The sequence below is a fragment of the Capra hircus genome (assembly GCF_001704415.2).
Source record: "Capra hircus breed San Clemente chromosome X unlocalized genomic scaffold, ASM170441v1, whole genome shotgun sequence".
NCBI classification, from domain to species: domain Eukaryota; kingdom Metazoa; phylum Chordata; class Mammalia; order Artiodactyla; family Bovidae; genus Capra; species Capra hircus.
Genome location: NW_017189517.1, coordinates 45,512,700 through 45,531,613, shown reverse-complemented (window position 1 = coordinate 45,531,613; position 18,914 = coordinate 45,512,700). Strand labels below are relative to the sequence as shown.

Here is an 18,914-nt window from a genome sequence, read left to right as displayed (position 1 = left end):
ATGCTTTGCTTATTTTCCTCTAAGAAAATGATACTCTTTTTTGTTGAAAGTGTTATGTTAATAAACTTATACTAAGAATCTAGTGCATTAACTAAAAGGTTTTGGAACACCAAGTGATAATTCTCTAATTGTTTTGATTAAACCATTTCATGGTATTGTTCTCAAGGTTTTAATTCTTGTGAAAGGTAAACAAAGAAACAGACAAGGGATGATATAGGTCCATTTCTAGGTTAGTGCAAACCACCATATTCAAGGGAAAAACCTGTCTGTTACACAAAGAAAACTGAACAGACTCTGAGGGGGAGGCCTAGAAAGCTAGAGAGAGAGAGAAATCTGAAAACAAGCAGTCAGTCTTTGACATCTCACCATTGTTTCACCTTTTTTTTTTCTTTTACATCTGAAAACATTACAAAACTTTGGTTAGTTCTTGAAGTATATTATTACAAGAATCCCCAATCTAGGAATGGGTATAAATTTCTTTTATATTTATGCATTAAATAGATGTGCAATACATATAAATGTGCTAGCATTTTAATATGTATCAAAAATGATTTGCTCCTGGTCGTTCTCTCCCAGATAGACATAAAGAATAACATTTGTAGATAAGAAGATGCATAATGAAACTGTATTGTTTACTCCCGATTTATTTTTGAGAGGCATAGGGAAAGATGAGAAGATAGGGAAGATAGTCTGGAATGTCAGATTTTTGTTAAAAAACAAACAGTTTTAGTCCCTCTGCCAACAAGAATAAAGCAGTGCTTGTAATAAATTAGAATAACTCACACCCTGATTTGGAGGGTAAAACTAAATAAGACTTCATTTTATTGCACATCATATACTCTAAATTAGTACAAGCATCTCTTATCAAGATGTTAGTTGTTTAGAGTATATACTGTAGGCACAGTGAATGAATCTTAAAGTGTTCTTGGTGGGTGGTTACCAAAACATAAATTAAAATGTCATTGGAAATTTGTATTGTTAGTCTGTTTCACATTTAATTCATATAAAGAAGACATTTAAAACAAACTGTCCTAATTTGAATAAATATGTACCTCCTTAAGTGTCTTAATTTCACACTATTCAAATTAATAACGTGAACTGATTTTATTGAGGCAATAATGAATAAGTCATTTATATGTAGGAACAAAAGATTCCATTAATCTCACAGAAGGATTGTACAGTTGCATCTTATATTTTGGATAGAGGCTTCTTCCTGTCATCTTCCTGTCAAATAAAAGTTCTTCCACACAGCGCTGGTCTGACATCTATCACTAGAAGTATGCTCAAAGGATTCAGCACAAAGATTTTTGCCAACTTCAAATAAAATAAAAAATATTCTTGTGGGAAATACTAGCTTGTAGTAATAGATGTTCTAAAAGAAAAAGAAGTGAATGTTTAAAAATCTTTTTCCCTCTCCCACTTTTCAGTAGGATTTTTATGTTCAGGGGAATACTTGTCATTAAGAAAGAGAAATATCATATACATGTATGATATTCCCACAATATCTAGGATTAAAAAGATGTTCCTGAAATGCAAAGGATTCTAAACAGATATAAATGTCTAAAATGAGAGAAATTTACTGAAGTATGTAGAAATAGTTAGCTTATATTTATAATATGTTGGAAATTGAGTTAACTACTGATGTATGATTGGCTAGAATTGCTGTTAAATTTGTTATATTATAAAAGATTACTTGGTTGATTTTTCTTAACTTTTTTTTCTAAATAAAAATAGCAGAGGGGACTTTCTTTGCTGGGTACTGACTATACTTTTAAAATGATATCACTTGCCTACATAAATTATTCTAATGATTATTTCCTTTCTAGGTGAATTTAAAACTGTAATCTTCTACTTTTCATAAGAAGCTAAAGATTATGTTAAAATAGTCACATAGTTAAAAAGGAGCCATGTCATAAGCAGTTAAATTTATCAGATGTTTCTTGTAGTAAAATGATATTAAAAATTCAGATGGTCACAATAAGTACTACCCTCATCACAAAATGGTTTGCTAATTTGCAGCAGAGTGTTATCACTGTGAGTCACCAATGTAAGGTGTTGAACTGTAATACAAATCATTTCTAGGCAGATGAGTTTCCAGTGTTAGCTTGGTCTCTGCTTACCTGTTGATTATTAAAATTCTAACCAATAGTAATGTTGTGCTTCAGGGTCATTTGTTAGTTTTGTTTTCTGTGTATAATAGCATATAATCTACATAAGAACAAACCATTTAAAAATACTTAGCTCTTCCTAGACACTGTGCTTTATGGGTATATCAGATAAGGAATGTGCTTTGCAAGGTAAAAGAGGAGAGTGAAAAAGTTGGCTTACAACTCAACATTCAGAAAACTAAGATCATGGCATCTGGTCCCATCACTTCATGGCAAATAGATGGGGAAATAATGGAAACAGTGAGAGACTTTATTTTTTGGGCTCTGAAATCACTGCAGATCATGACTGCACCCATGAAATTAAATAACACTTGCTCCTTGGAAGAAAAGCTATGACTAACCTCTACAGCATATTACAAAGCAGAGATATTACTTTGGCAACAAAAGTCCATCTAGTCAACGCTATGGTTTTTCCAGTATTCATGTATGAATGTGAGACTTGGACTATAAAGAAAGCTGAGCACTGAAGAATTGATGCTTTTGAACTGTGGTGTTGGAGAAGACTTGAGAGTCCCTTGGAGTGCAAGGAGATCCAACCAGTCCATCCTAGAGGAAATCAGTCCTGAATATTCATTAGAAGGACTGATGCTGAAGCTGTAACTCCAATGCTTTGGCCACCTGATGCGAAGAACTGACTCATTGCAAAAGACCCTGATGCTGGGAAAGATGGAAGCCAGGAGGAGAAGGGGTCAATAGAGGAAGAGATGGTTGGATGGCATCACCGACTCAATGAACATGAGTTTGAGTAAACTCTGGGAGTTGGTTCTGGACAGGGAAGCCTAGTGTGCTGCAGTCCATTGGGGTCACAAAGAGCTGGACACGACTGAGCGACTGAAGTGACTGACTTACAAGCAACAGAAAGTGACTGTGCCTGATTTTAGCAAAAAACGGAATTTATAGAGAGGAGCTCAACCAGAAAGTGAGGAAAGCCTGAAGAACTTGTCCATTAAAATTATGGCACCAATTATGGCAGCTTTGAGAATGCTGAAAGCAAGAATGAATGGGAAATCTTTGCAATAAGTTGCCTCTAGGGTGTATTAGTTGTAACCATTTTATTCCGTCTTTCCTTGTGTTTAATTCAAATTCTAATTAGAAAGAGGGCCAGTTGGCCTGGTGTAGAAACTTGTGAACACAGCCTGGGAAGGAGCGGGTGGGACTGTGTACAGTACCGTGTGTAAAACAGATGGCTCGTGGGGGACAGCCGTGTGGCACACGGAGCTCAGCTTGGTGCTTTTTGATGAACTAGAGGGATAGGGAGGGACTGGGGGCAGGAGGAGAAGGGGCCGACCGAGGATGAGATGGCTGGATGGCATCACGGACTCGATGGGCGCGAGTCTGAGTGAACTCCGGGAGGTGGTGATGGACAGGGAGGCCTGGCGTGCTGCGATTCATGGGGTCGCAGAGAGTCGGACACGACTGAGCGACTGAACTGAACTGAACTGAACTGAACTGAGAGGGATAGGATGTGAGGCACATGGGAGGGAGGCTCCAGAGGGAAGGGGTATATGCATACCTGGGGTTTCCCAGGTGGTGCTAGCGGTAAAGAACCTGCCTACCAATGCAGAACACACTAGAGACCGTAGTTCCATCCTTGGCTTGGGAAGGTCCCCTGGAGGAGGACCTGGCAACCCACTCCAGTGTTCTTGCCTGGAGAATGCCTTGGACGGAGGAGCCTGGCAGGCTACCATCCATAGAGTTGCAATGAGGCAGACACAACTGAAGCGACTTACCAAGCATGAATGGCTGATTCACACTGTTGTATTGTAGAAACTAACATAACATTGTAAAGCAATCATCCTCCAATTAAGAATTTTTTTTAAAAATGGGGAAAAAAATTAAGATCTCAGAAAAGAAAAAGAAGCCATTTCAAGGAAGTATGAAGAGAAATAAGAGTTTAGTTATATAGCAGTCATGAATAGGGAATTTCAGTGATAATTAAAGGAAAAACATGTTCAGTTTCTATATATCCCTTGTTAGTTTTATTTTTCTTGTATACTTGCATTTTCTAGTATGCATTTTGGAATGTATCACTGATTACATGTTTAAAATTGATAGATATTATCTAAAAGTACAAAAGAAGGTCTGTGTAAATAAATAATAGTTACCAAAAATACAAAGGAAAAGGAATATCCCTTGTCCAAGTGAAGGCATGATTGGTCATGCCTTAAAGGAGTCTATTACCAAGGATCAGGATACTGAAAGTGAGAGACCAGTGAAGCAATAAAAGCCAGGTCCAAACAAAGGCAAACAAAACAGATGGTTGTTATCCCAGGGGGATGCATACATTTCAGAAGACACACAGAAAGCTCGAGCTTGTCATACAGTTGAGTAGCCTGGAAATATACATACACAGTACTATGTATATACATACAGAGTACTATGTAATGTTGCAATATACTTCTGTCAATGAATATAAAAAGTAATAATAGCATTTGAGATTACTTTGAGCTTAGCAAGACTTCAGGGAAAGGAGGAATTTTTGGTGCTAGAGGTGAAGATGAGAGTGGTACTGATAAATTAGAACAGAAGAATCTTGAAGGATAGATCTAATTAAGTTATATGAATGGAAGAAGAAGCCATAACCTTACAAGATGGGAGAACACTGGGCTTAGAACTTGTATATTAGCTTCTGTTTTGCCCATCACTAGCCATAGTTTCATGGCCAAGTCATTTACTCTCTCCAAACCTGTTTCCTCATCTATAAATGAGGAAATACAATGATCCATGTTTATTTTCATAGGATTATTTTCAGAATCAAATAAAATTATCTTTGTCACTGTACTTTGAAAAATTACTGTGTTAAAAAATGGTAGTAGTTCTTTTTAATGATGATATGTGACTAGGAATAACTCATGATATGTTTGAAGATGAATTAAAAACTGCAATGCCTGGAATACTGGGTGTATGTTGGAAACAAATAGCATTGATAGGCAAGTTGTGAGAAGATTTTGAGTTATTTGTATACTAGCTTTAGTATCTTGCCTCCATAACTTTTTTTTTTTTTGAAAATCACTCACACACATTTTATAAAATATGAAGACCAAAACCTTTGTTTTTCTGCCTTAATATCTCCTTCATGTATACTATGACTTTCTAGTCATTCTAGCTGGATAGAGAGACATAAATTATGATATGGTATGTTGATGTATTTTTGTACAGATGTAAACAACCTGAAGAAAACATTTGGTTTTACTGTGAAGAAAATTTTAGATATCTAACTTTGATTTAGAGGGTTAATAGAATAATGTAATTGTGCTACTTTTTTTCTAAGATTCACAATTTATATAACGTTTTGTAACATAATGGTCTTATTTCCTAGAGGCTATCACATGGTATTAGTGAGAGAATATTACAGCTATCTCGCCCAGGATACAAAAGAAAGCATCTGTCTCCCCCATAGAAGTTGTAAGAGAGAGAGTAAATTAGGTTCAGTTTCAGTCTGAAATATAACATACTAGAAAATGTGATTTGTAAGGAAAATGACTGATGTCTGTGAAAACAAAATTAAGAAATTTGTAATTCAAAAGAAAATCTATAAAAGATCTAAGAAAAAAGTTACATGTATGTACTCTAAAAATTATATAGTATCTAATAATTTTAAATGAAATGATGTGGATTGTCTCAAAATTTATTTTTTTTATTTTTAAAATAAATTTATCTTAATTGGAGGTTAATTACCTTACAATATTGTATTGGTTTTGCCATACATCAACATGAATCTGCCACAGGTATACACGTGTTCCCCATCCTGAACCCCCCTCCCTCCTCCCTCCCTGTACCATCCCTCAACCTTCACATCAGAAAGTATCTAATCAGTCTAGCCTCTTCATTCTTCAGATGAGAAAACTGACCCTTGGAGAAGTGAAATATTATACTTTGCTTGGTGTATTGCTTGTTTCATGCTGTCAGAGGAGAATACTGCAGGCTGGGTGGCTTAAACAACAGAAATTAATTTTCTCACAGATTTGGAGATTGGAAGTTCAAGATCAAGATGCTAGCCTGGTTGGTATATGGTTCTCTTTCTGAATTACAGACAGCTCCCTTCTTAGTTGGTAACAGTGAGTTTCATAAAGCTGGGTATCACGACCAACTGTCTTGGTGTGCCCAGGACTAAGAGCTTTCTTGAGATTCACGACTTTCACTACAAAAATTGGGCAATCTTAGGGAAACTGGGCCAGTTGGTCATGTTAGTTAAGAAAATAACAGGGACTCTGTACAAACCTAGAAGGGGGGAATGGGGAGGGAGGTTCACAAGGGAGGGGACCTGTGTATACGTATGGCTGATTCATGTTGAGGTTTGACAGAACACTATCTTCCCTGGTGACTCAGATGGTAAAGCTTCTGCCTACAATGCAGGAGATCCAGGTTCAATTCCTGGGTCAGGAAGATCTCCTGGAGAAGGAAATGGCAACCCACTCCAGTATTCTTGCCTGGAAAATCCCATGGATAGAGGAGCCTGGCAGAGTACAGTCCATGGGGTCGCAAAGAGTCGGGCATGACTGAGCGACTTCACTTTGACAGAAAACAACAAAATTCTGTAAAGCAATGATCCTTCAATTAAAAAATAAATTTAAAAAAAAAAGAAAATAGGGGTAGCATCTTGGCCTCCTGATTATACTTTATTAATTTTTCTCTCTTTCACCTTTTTGTTTTTTTGTTTTAAGCATATGACTAGAACAGCTTGCCTTTCACATTTTTATAATGTCGTTTGCTATTCTTCTTCATCTGGTTATCTACTTTTTACCCTTTAGCTCTTCTTCTCTGGTTCCCATTACACATTGTGAGGTTAATTATTATAGGACTATTTGCTTACTTTACTGTAGTTTTTTATTTGATCTCTCTTTCTCTGTAAAGATGCAGAACACATGCAGGGTGGTTACTATTTTATTCTAAATTTTATCCCAGGTGGCTATTGTATAAAAATTACTATTGAATGAAAGGTATGCAATTTAATTAAACAAAAGGATTTGTCATGTGAGCTCAACATAAGTATTAGCATTTTTTAAGTGAGAGCATTTAGTTTTTCACAGATATAAAGGGTGTATTTTTACCATCAAAACTATTACATGTATAATTGTAACATTAAACTATGGTTTATTTGCAAAAATATAGAAGTATACTGTTTCATATCAATATAAAACAAAAATTCACCCTCAAACATGGGTTATAAAATAAATATTACACTATTAATTTAAAACCAAAGATACTGTTGAAAATAACCGTAAGAGATATTGAAAGGCGCCCTAGTGAAGATCAGTAAATCCTGGTCAATAGTCTATACAGGTGGTTGCCTGTGTTTTTAAAATTTAGATATATCCCTTGTGATTCAGAGAGATTTATTATTATTAATCTCATTTTGTAAATTAGGAAACAGCTCAGTGATAAAGCATCTGCCTGCAATGCAGGAGACACAGGAGACTCGGGTTCGATACCAGGGTTCAGAAGATCCTCTAGAGGAGAAAATGCCAACCCTTTCCAGTATTCTTACTAGCAGAATCCCATGGATAGAGGAGCCTGGCGGGCTACAGTCCATGCATCGCAAAGAGTCGGACATGAATGAGCCTGGATGCACACGTGAAAGCCCAGTGAGGTTATGTAATATTTTACAAGATAAAAAAGCTAGTAAATATCCAAGATTGGGTTTAAATCTAGGTTTTTTGTGTTCAAAACCTTGCAACACACTGCCCTCTCACTGTGTTGTAACAGAATGGTTAGTTATACATGGCTCATTTTAAGGAAGAATTACAGAACCAACTCTGCCCCTTCCAGAGAACTGAAAATGGGGATTTTCTTGCCTCTCTTGTAGATTGTAAAATGAGAAATCTTTCTTTTTATTATGCAAATTGAAATAGAAGTCATTGTAGGAATATTAATAGAATTCCTGAACCATGAACTTCCTGATGTTCAAGCTGGTTTTAGAAAAGGCAGAGGAACCAGAGATCAAATTGCCAATATCCGCTGGATCATGGAAAAAGCAAGAGAGTTCCAAAAAAAATCTATTTCTGCTTTATTGACTATGCCAAAGCCTTTGACTGTGTGGATCACAATAAACTGTGGAAAATTCTTCAAGAGATTGGAATACCAGACCACCTGACCTGCCTCTTGAGAAATCTGTATGTAGGTCAGGAAGCAACAGTTATAACTGGACATGGAACAACAGACTGGTTCCAAATAGGAAAAGGAGTACGTCAAGGCTGTATATTGTCACCCTGCTTATTTAACTTATATGCAGAGTACATCATGAGAAACGCTGGGCTGGAAGAAGCACAAGCTGGAATCAAGACTGCCGGGAGAAATATCAATAACCTCAGATATGCAGATGACACCACCCTTATGGCAGAAAGTGAAGAGGAACTAAAAAGTCTCTTGATGAAAGTGAAAGAGGAGAGCGAAAAAGTTGGCTGAAAACTCAACATTCAGAAAACTAAGATCATGGCATCCGGTCCCATCACTTCATGGGAAATAGATGGGGAAACAGTGGAAACAGTGTCAGACTTTATTTTTTTGGGCTCCAAAATCACTGCAGATGGTGACTGTAGCCATGAAATTAAAAGACGCTTACTCCTTGGAAGAAAAGTTATGACCGACCTAGATAGCATATTCAAAGCAGCGACATTACTTTGCCAACTAAGGTCCGTCTAGTCAAGGCTATGGTTTTTCCTGTGGTCATGTATGGATGTGAGAGTTGGACTGTAAAGAAGGCTGAATGCCGAAGAATTGATGCTTTTGAACTGTGGTGTTGGAGAAGACTCTTGAGGGTCCCTTGGACTGCAAGGAGATCCAACCAGTCCATTCTAAAGGAGATCAGCCCTGGGATTTCTTTGGAAAGAATGATGCTGAAGCTGAAGCTCCAGTACTTTGGCCACCTCATGGGAAGAGTTGACTCATTGGAAAAGACTCTGATGCTGGGAGGGATTGCGGGTAGGAGGAGAAGGGGACCACAGAGGATGAGATGGCTGGATGGCATCACGGACTCGATGGGCGTGAGTCTGAGTGAACTCCGGGAGTTGGTGATGGACAGGGAGGCCTGGCATGCTGCAATTCATGGGCTCGCAAAGAGTCCGACACGACTGAGCAACTGAACTGAACTGAACTGAAGAGATTATAATGTATCCAGGAGGTAATACTTAATTGTAATGAAATAGGACCTGGTAATCTGAATAATTATAGAGCCATCACTTGCTTTGTATATATCGGCTCTCATACCATATCAGTTTTGTGTAGGCAGTGTTGGCTGCTCTCCTCAATACATATTTTCTACAAATGAACATGTTTCCAGAGAGATGGCTTACCCAGGATCACTCAGTGTTGGAGGTGAGGTTAGAAGCCCTCTTTTCCTGGGACTCAGTATTTCAGTGGCCCAAGGTATTTTTTTTTTTTTTAGAATTTGATGATGTCTTTTGGTTTACTCAGATATGTTTTTTCCTATAAGACAGTTTTGGTATTATTTGGATTTGGGGGAAATGTGATTGATAATTTACTCAAGAGAAAATGATGTTGAGGAAGATAATTTGTCTTGGAACAATTCCATGTAAGGGAAGATTATATTCTCTATCAAGAAGGGTTGTATGGAATGTTAGGTGCTCTTACCAAGCTTTCCTTTTTTTCCCCTGTGGGTCCTTTTAACTTTCCTTCGGTGGGCTCTTTGCAACAAAGACTTTGCAGTTAATGATCTCTATGATTCATGGGTTATAATTAGTGATACAAGATCCAAAGCTACAGCAACACACAGAGGAGGTGATTCATGTTACTTGTATTTTAAAAATGTCACCACATAATACAGTGATATATTATATTATTTGTTCATAACTCATGACCAGTAGACACTAACATCTCAAATTAGGGCTTTGTCTGTGCCTCATTATGTTACACTGAAGCAAGGCCATTCACCATTTTTGACCTCTGAAATAACTAAGTACCATAGAATGAGGTAAGGACAGGATATCATTCTTAATTTTAAATGACTTCCTTTGTTCAGCTTATGTGATGGTTGACCTTTATTTAAATCCTTTGTTTTGTATTGTACTGTGGTTAATGGGCTCTCATCTCTGAGAACCACTCAATGTTGAACCACTCAATGAAAAAAATGAATGTTGAACCCTTGTTGACTGTGTCCATGGTGACACTTAAGATTCAGTTTCTGTAACTGTGTCAACGGTTTTGCTTCCTGTAGCTCTTCACGACAATCTGAAGTGAAGTGAAGTCGCTCAGTCGTGTCCGACTCTGTGCGACCCCATGGACAGTAGCCTACCAGGCTCTGCCGTCCATGGGATTTTCCAGGCAAGAATACTGGAGTGGATTGCCATTTCCTTCTCCATCACGACAATCTATACACCCAAATTTGTGAATTTTCAAAGAGCAAGTTTTGATATTGTCAGTAAGTGCTGAAATGTTTAAGTTTATAGAACTCTATAAATTTATTTGTTTAAAGAAACAATTCTCCATAAACTCTTTTAATTTCCATATGTTATTCATTATATGTCCTCAAGCACATACTATTAGTCAGCGCATATGGACTTGTGCTGGAGAAGGAAACGGCAGCCCACTCCAGTATTCTTGTCTGGAGAATCCTGTGGACAGAGGAGCCTGGTGGGCTGCTGTCCATGGGGTCATACAAAGTTGGACACGACTGTAACGACTTAGCATGCATGCATGCACTGGAGAAGGAAACGGCAACCCACTCCAGTGTTCTTGCCTGGAGAATCCCAGGGACGGGGGAGCCTGGAGGGCTGCCGTCTATGGAGTCATAAGTGGACTTGTACACATGTGCAAATGTAATAGTGAAAGATTGCTTCAGTCACCTTATTTCTCCAGTAATCAAGATGTGTGGATACCAGCTCAGGAATCCAATCCAGAGTTCCTGCCTCCAGTGCCTTTCATGGAAATCTGAGCAAAACACAGGCTACTTCTGAGCTTCAGTTTAAAAATACAGCACCCTAAGGGTTGGAAAAATATGAGCACATCTCCCGTGTTTTGTAATTCTGTGAACACACTACCATGTGCTTTGAAGATTGTCCTTCAGTTTGAAAATCTCCTGTCTTCCCACTTCTAAGATGGAGGGTGCATGCGTACTCAGTCGTGTCTGACTCTGTGACCCTCCAGGATTCTCTGTGCATGGTGATTCTCCAGGCAGGAATCCTGGAGTGGGTTGTCATGCCCTCCTCCAGGAGATCTTCCTGACCCAGGGATGGAACCCACATCTCCTGTGTCCCCTGCATATCAGGTGGATTCTTTACCTGCTGAGCCATTTGGGAAGCCCAAGATGCAGGGTACCTGCTGCTGCTGCTGCTGCTGCTGCGTCGCTTCAGTTGTGTCCGACTGTGTGACCCCATAGACGGCAGCCCACCAGGCTCCCCCGTCCCTGGGATTCTCCAGGCAAGAACACTGGAGTGGGTTGCCTTTTCCTTCTCCAATGCATGAAACTGAAAAGTGAAAGTGAAGTCGCTCAGTTGTGTCTGACTCTTAGCGACCCCATTGACTGCAGCGCACCAGGCTCCTCCGTCCATGGGATTTTCCAGGCAAGAGTACTGGAGTGGGGTGCCATTGCCTTCTCCAAGATGCAGGGTACCTAGTCTCTTTATTTCTAAGATAGATATCTCAATTTTTCCAAATGGTTACAGCATTTTCCTGATTTATGTTAATGTGGAGTTGGTTTGCATCTTTCTTTTTTTCTGTAGCCTATTTTACAGAATCGAGGTGAGGAAAAAGACTACCTGCTGTATCAGCAGGGGTAAAAGTGTATGATCACATTAGGCACAGGCTTTACCCAGTTTTGTAGACGTGCTTCTTCAAATTGGTATAGTTGGAATACCTTTTTTGAAACCTTGAGCTCTAATGAAAAGAAACAAACTCACACTTTTGTTCTCCTACTTTCCTCTAAAAATATAGAGTTCCCATGAGTTTATTTAAAGGTTTTTCTCTAAGTTGAAATATTCATTAATTTAAATTCATTGCTGCAAATTAGGTAATACTTTAAAGGTAACAGTTGTTTGTTTTCTCAGAATTTGATTGCATCTGTTTAGATATTATCACATTTACAACACTATAATTTAGGGTGTGTGAAAACTTCATTATATCCCCCAATTTTCAGTTTATTAAATTCTCTGGAGAATAGTAGTTTGAAAATGCAATTTGTCTAATGCAAATGATTATTATTCCTTGTCAATATTGACTGCTTTGAAAACATTTTCTTTTTTCTCAGTACCTTTTCCTATTTTGCTTGTATATCTAAAAATGTTCTGTTTTTAAAACACACACATGCACACCAAGACCTTTAAGTATAATTCTTAATATTATGACACCTATGCTTCTATCCCTGGTTTTAACTTCTGTTGCCATTAAATCTGTATCCCATATTGTCCAGATAACTTGTTATGAGGGGTAATATGAGGATATATAGTATATACATTTACACTTGCTTTGTGAACTAGCTATGCCTATTTACTATACCCCCCATGGAAGCATATGATCTTTTTGATAGGAAAAATATGTCAATTTTGGAAAGTTTTATATTAGTAGGAGGACTGAGAAAAAGAAGTTAAAAGCCAGACCAATCTAAGAAGTGTGTGTGTGTGTTGCAGAGATTGAGAGATAAAATAAGAGAGAGGGAATGAAGGAGTGAGAAAGTTTCAGGGATGTTTTTCAGAATTGGATGATCAGAGAAAAATAGAATCAGGTTAACTATTTCTTCTTACATGTAAACTGATAAACTTGTAAAGAGCTTTAAAAATGCAAAGTGAGAGTTGCCACATTATGCTGCTTATATTCTGCCAATAATAATTATTTAAAAAGCAAGCAATATAAATTTGTATATAGAACTGTAGTGAGGGGTAAAATTTGTTTCCAATAGGGGACTTGTTTATGGCTTCATGACTCGTTAAATACAGACCCATTTCAAGAAAATAAAAACAATGACTACATCTTTATTTTCTTTCATTTTAAAAATTGTATCCTCTTGCACTGATGTGAAATAAACAATCAACTTAATACTGTGCCATCAAGATACTCCTTGAAGTCATTGTGACTAAACAATAGTGGATACAGTTAGCTCTTCTATTGGGTAGTGTGACTGGCAGACATGAATAATTTGCTAGTTTACAAAAAAACCTTTTTTATTTTTATATTTTGGTTCTTGATGAGTCTCCCATATATCATTTGGCAGTAAATAATTTCAGCACTGGAGCAGACCAAAAAAATGGTGATTTATGGAACTAGCTGTAGATCTTACTAGGTTTGCCACAAAGGCTGTTTCTATAGAAGATTTAAATGAACCCAGCTGGCTTAGTATTCTGTGAATTGCTGTAGTCATTTTCTGAGTTTAATCTTATGACTGATTTTGTAATTCTCACAGTGGGGAAAAGTTGACAACACGAACAGCATTTAGTGAATATAATTAGGAAGTTTGAAAACAAATGCTTTTTTACCCTATAAAAGCTCTGTTCAAAGGGGATTTTGACCCTGTATGAGATCGTTTTCAGAATATGTGACTACTGTGACTGAATGTGAGTGATTATCTTACAAACGAATTTCCCTGTCCAATGAAACTGTACTAATGTAGGCACAGCAGAACTTTACGAAGGAGGGCTGCTGTCCATGGAAGGGGGGTTATAAGCAGTTAATATTCAAATAAAACTCTGAACATCCAAGTATTCCTATGATAATTTTCGGAAATCTAACAAATACATACATACACACATGCACACACACTCATATAAATGCTTTGGAGGCTTCCCTGGTGCCTCATTGGTAAAGAATCTGCCTGCCAATGCAGGAGACAAAGGTTTGATCCCTGGGTTGGGAACACCCCCTGGAGGAAGGCATGGCAACCCATTCGAGTATTCTTTCTTGGAGAATCCCTTTGCACAGAGGAGCCTGGTTGGCTATAGTCCATGGGGATCACAAAAGAGTCGGACATGACTTAGAGACTAAACAATGACAAGCAATACTTTTTAGCTAGTATTTGGGCAGGAAGCTGGCAACATTATTAATTATTTTCTATGGAACCTCGTGCTAGATGCTTTGCAAGGATAAAGAGAAATAAAACAGACTAATGAGCTGCTTGCCAAGTACAGCACATTATAATACTAAAACAAGAGACAGGGAGGAAAATAGGGAGAAATGGGGTGAAGAGAAGGAGGAGATGACTTTCATATAATAGCACACATATAAAATAATCTGTGTTGCTATAATTAGTGGTTAACTAACTACAAGATAATGAAGCACTCTTTTATATGATAGCCAATACCATAAAACTGCCCCTCTTCTTTAGAAACAAAAGGCACAATGCCAGCCTCATTCAGAGCATGTGCGTTACTTCTCTCCTACAAACCAAAGCTTAGATATTGCATTCCTCCCTCTGTTATGGGGACAAGCACAAAGACTCGTCATTTATTTTTTTCTTTTTGTTTTTCCTTTTTAAAATCTTCATTCTTTTCCCTTTTATGCTACAGAAGGAACATCTTTAAAACAGTTCTTCATAAGTTTCTAACTGCTTTTATAGTAGTTACTATTATTTAAAATGTTGGGCAGAATCAGTACCTGTTCAAAAACAGTAATATAATGGTCCACTGTATGATGGTTATGTGTCTGTACCCTGCCTTATTCAAAAATTGGAGAAAAAAGTAATGTTTCTTTTAAAAACAGATAGTCATCAGGTTTTTCGGATAAATAAGAATGAAGTAAGTCACCATTAATGCTTTGTATGAAGGATCTTTCTTTGAAATCCAAGCAACTAAGTGGAAGAAAATATAAATGTATGCCGAGGTTGAAAATTTAGAAAGAACTCAGTTTTTAAAATTCAAGCAAATAGCTAGGCACTTAAATTATTTTTTTAATTTAATTGATATATAGGTGATTTACAATGTTGTATTGCTGCTGCTGCTGCTAAGTCGCTTCAGTCGTGTCCGACTCTGTGCGACCCCATAGACAGCAGCCCACCAGGCTCCCCCATCCCTGGGATTCTCCAGGCAAGAACACTGGAGTGGGTTGCCATTTCCTTCTCCAATGCATGAAAGTGAAAAGTGAAAGTGAAGTCGCTCAGTCGTGTCCGACTCCTAGCGACCCCATGGACTGCAGCCTACCAGGCTCCTCCGTCCATGGGATTTTCCAGGCAAGAGTACTGGAGTGGGGTGCCATTGCCTTCTCCAACAATGTTGTATTAGGTTTAGGTGTATGCAAAAAGTGATTCAGTTATATTATATATATATTTATATATTCATTTTGAGATTCTTTTTCCATATATATTATTACAGAATATTAACTATAGTTCCCTGTGCTATATAGTAGATCCTTGATGGTCTATTATATATATAGTAGTGTGTATTTCTTAATTCCAAATGGCTTTTCAGATACTTAAAATAAATAGAATATTTTACTTTGAAACCTGTGTTGCGGGAAGTTGTAAAGCATTGTAAGCTATTCAGAAATTTAGGGACTGATGCTGATGAAGATTCTAAGGATTTTACATCAGTCATGCCTGATTTATTCCATTCATTTTACAAGTTTTAGGTTTCATGAAATATATAAGAAAGGCCTGGGTACTTGTCAATTTATGAAAGAAACTCCTTAGGAGTTTTGTTTGTTGTGTTAATTATTTCAGAAGTTAAATGTGTTCACACTTAGAGATTTGAACTTAACTGGTAATTTTTAAAGTAATTTACCAAAGTACAATTGACATACTATCAGATTTACTCATTTTTTAATATAAAGTCTGATGAATTTTGTTGTTTGTACACAGCTGTGTAACCTTCACTCAGTCAAGACATGAAACAGTTCTAACAGCCTGTGGTTTGGTCATACCCCTTTGCAGTCAATCCCTACTCCCATCTCCAGGCGACTACTTCTTTGCCTTCTGTCACTACAATTTTAACTTTTTCTACAATTTTATATAAATGAAATTATTCAGTAATGTAATCTTTTCTGTTACTTTGGATTTGGTGTGGCTTTCACTTAGCGTATTGTGACATGTATCAGTAGTTCATTTCTATTACTGAATAATATTCCACCACATTTCCATTCATTGATGGGAATTTGGGTTGTTCCTAATTTTTGTCTATTACAAATAATGCTGCTCTAAATATTCATGTGCAAGACAGAAATTTCCTTTATCTTGGGTAAATACCTACTATCTTATAGAAAGTAGGCTTAAATTTAAAAGATACTGTTTTCCAAGTTATCTGTACCATTTTACATTCTTATGCTGTGCTGCTGTGCTTAGTCACTCAGTCGTGTCCAACCCTTTGTGATCCCATGGATTGCAGCCTGCCAGGCTCCTCTGTCCATGGTGATTTTCCAGGCAAGTATCCTAGAGTGGGTTGCCATGCCCTTCTCCAGGGGATCTTCCCAACCCACAGATCAAACCCAGGTTTCCCGTATTGCAGGCTGACTTTTTACCATCTGAGCCACCAGGGAAGCCCAAGAATACTGAAGTTTGGTAGCCTATCCCTTCTCCAAGGAATCTTCCAGACCCAGGAATTGAACCAGGGTCTCCCATATTTCAGGCAGATTCTTTACCAGCTGAGCTACCAGGGAAGCCCATTTTATATTCATACATAAAATTAAATCACAATGAGATATCATTTCATATCCATTAGATGGGCAAAAATTTTTAAATTCTGAAAATATTATGAATGAATAAGAATATGTGTCAAGGGGAACTATTGGTGAGAGTGTCATTTGTTACCTGTTTTGGAAAACAGTTTCGTATGATTTAGAAATGTTGAAGATACCATAACCATAAATGTCGCTCCTAGTGTATTCTCTAAATAAGCTCTTACATAAGGACTCAGGAGACTTGTACAAGAGTAATCAGTATCAATAGAGTAGAAAGATAACCCGCAGAATGGACAAAAGTATCTGTAAATCACGTATCTGATAAAGCATAACTCCTACAACTGAACAACAGCAAACACAAGCAACCTAATTCAAAAATGGGCAAAAGATTTTAACACATTTTTCTAAAGAAAATGGCCAATCAGCACATGAAAATATGCTCAACATCATTAATCATTAGGGAAATCTGAATCAAAACTATAATGAAATACCACTTCATATCCATTAGGAGAGCTACTATCTTAAAAAAAAAAAAAAAAAAAAAAAACAGAAAACAAACATGTTAGCAAGGAAACGGAGGAACTGGAACCTTTGTACCATGGCTTGTATGAATGTAAAATGGCTTGTGTGATAATAGCCCCTGTGGAAAACAGTATGGTAGTTACTAAAAAAGTTAAACACGGAATTACCGTATGATGCCACATTCCACTTCTGTATGTAAATATAAAATAATTGAAAGACTGATTATTCATAGTAGCATTATTCACAATGGCCAAAGGTGGAAACAACCCAAGTGTCCACTGACAGACGAATGAATAAATAAAATATGCTGAATACATACGATGGGCTATTATTCAACCTTTACAAAAAGGAAATCTGGTATATCCTACAGCATGGATGAATCTTGAAGACATTATGCTAAGTGTGATAAGCCAGACACATCAGGACAAATATTGATAATCCCACTTAATTGAGGTATATAACAGGCAAATTCATAGAGACAGAAAGCAGAGTAATAGTTGCTAGCAGGTAGAACAGAAAGAAGAATGAGGAATTATTGTTTAATGGGTGCAGAATGTCAGCATGGGAAAATGTTCTGGAGGTGGACATTGGTTATGGTTGCATCACAACGTTGAATGTACTTAACACCACTTAACTGTACACTTAAAAATGGTTAAAATGGTAAATTTTGTGTGTATTATAACAAAGTAATATTCACAACAGCATTATCTATAAGAATATCAGTAATAATGTCTCCCTCACCCCTCTAAAAATGGAAACTAGATAACAGAAATGGTCAGCATGAGACTATACCTAAAGTATATTCATGGGGTGGAATAGTATACAGTCATGAAAATGAATGACTGGGGATAGCTAATTATGTAACTCATCCCTAAACAGTGGTTACACAGATTCTAATTATAATTTGGCAATATTGTATACCTTAGGCCTTAAAGGTTGTTCTTAAATAGGTTAGTTGTTCTTAAAGCCACTAATGTCACACCTGCAAAAGTCATTTATTTACACCATATATAGATAGCAATATCAGTTATATACACCTATTTGGTGGTGGTGAAGTACAGGAAAAACATAAAATAAACAAATCCAAAATCCCTTCACTTATTTTCAAACCTCATGCATATAAAACAGTTTTGTTAAGTAAAATTCTCATGACAATACAAGTTGCAAGTTTCAGTTAAATGCTCAAACCATTTCTGAGTGGAAACCACTGAAGACCTTAGGGATATTCGTGTTTGTAAAGTATTTCTATACTAATTTAGAATACCTTGATTTTTGTTCAAACTATTCTCAGAAGAACTGTTTGGTAAACCTATAGGCAGGTTGATTAAGAGCATTTGAAAGTGCCAGAACAGCTTTAGTTTTTAAAGTATAGACATGATTCATTAATTCTTTCTGGTCTTGCCTCAAATGAGGACAAATGGCTGTTGATTTGCCACTGGTGCTGACTACTTCAGGCTAATGCATATGCAGAGTATTCTCCTTGAATAAGTAAGTAGGGATAGAAGGAAAAATGCCGAGAGGTGGAGCAGGAAGAACAGGAAAGCAAAATTTGTCTTCTCTTGGAAACTGACATCACCACTGCCCTGCTGAGCCGGAAGATGGCAATTGAGATGAGTCTTTATGCCATTTAATGTTATCATGGTTTTCAAGTTTAAGCTCTCCTTTCAGAGACTG

General features: G+C 37.2%; 1 protein-coding gene across 1 annotated transcript in view; it reads left to right on the top strand.

Annotated features, from left to right (window-relative positions):
* DIAPH2 (diaphanous related formin 2) overlaps positions 1-18,914 on the top strand; it is a gene marked incomplete in the record, with an annotated part of 842,722 nt that overhangs the window by 456,518 nt on the left and 367,290 nt on the right.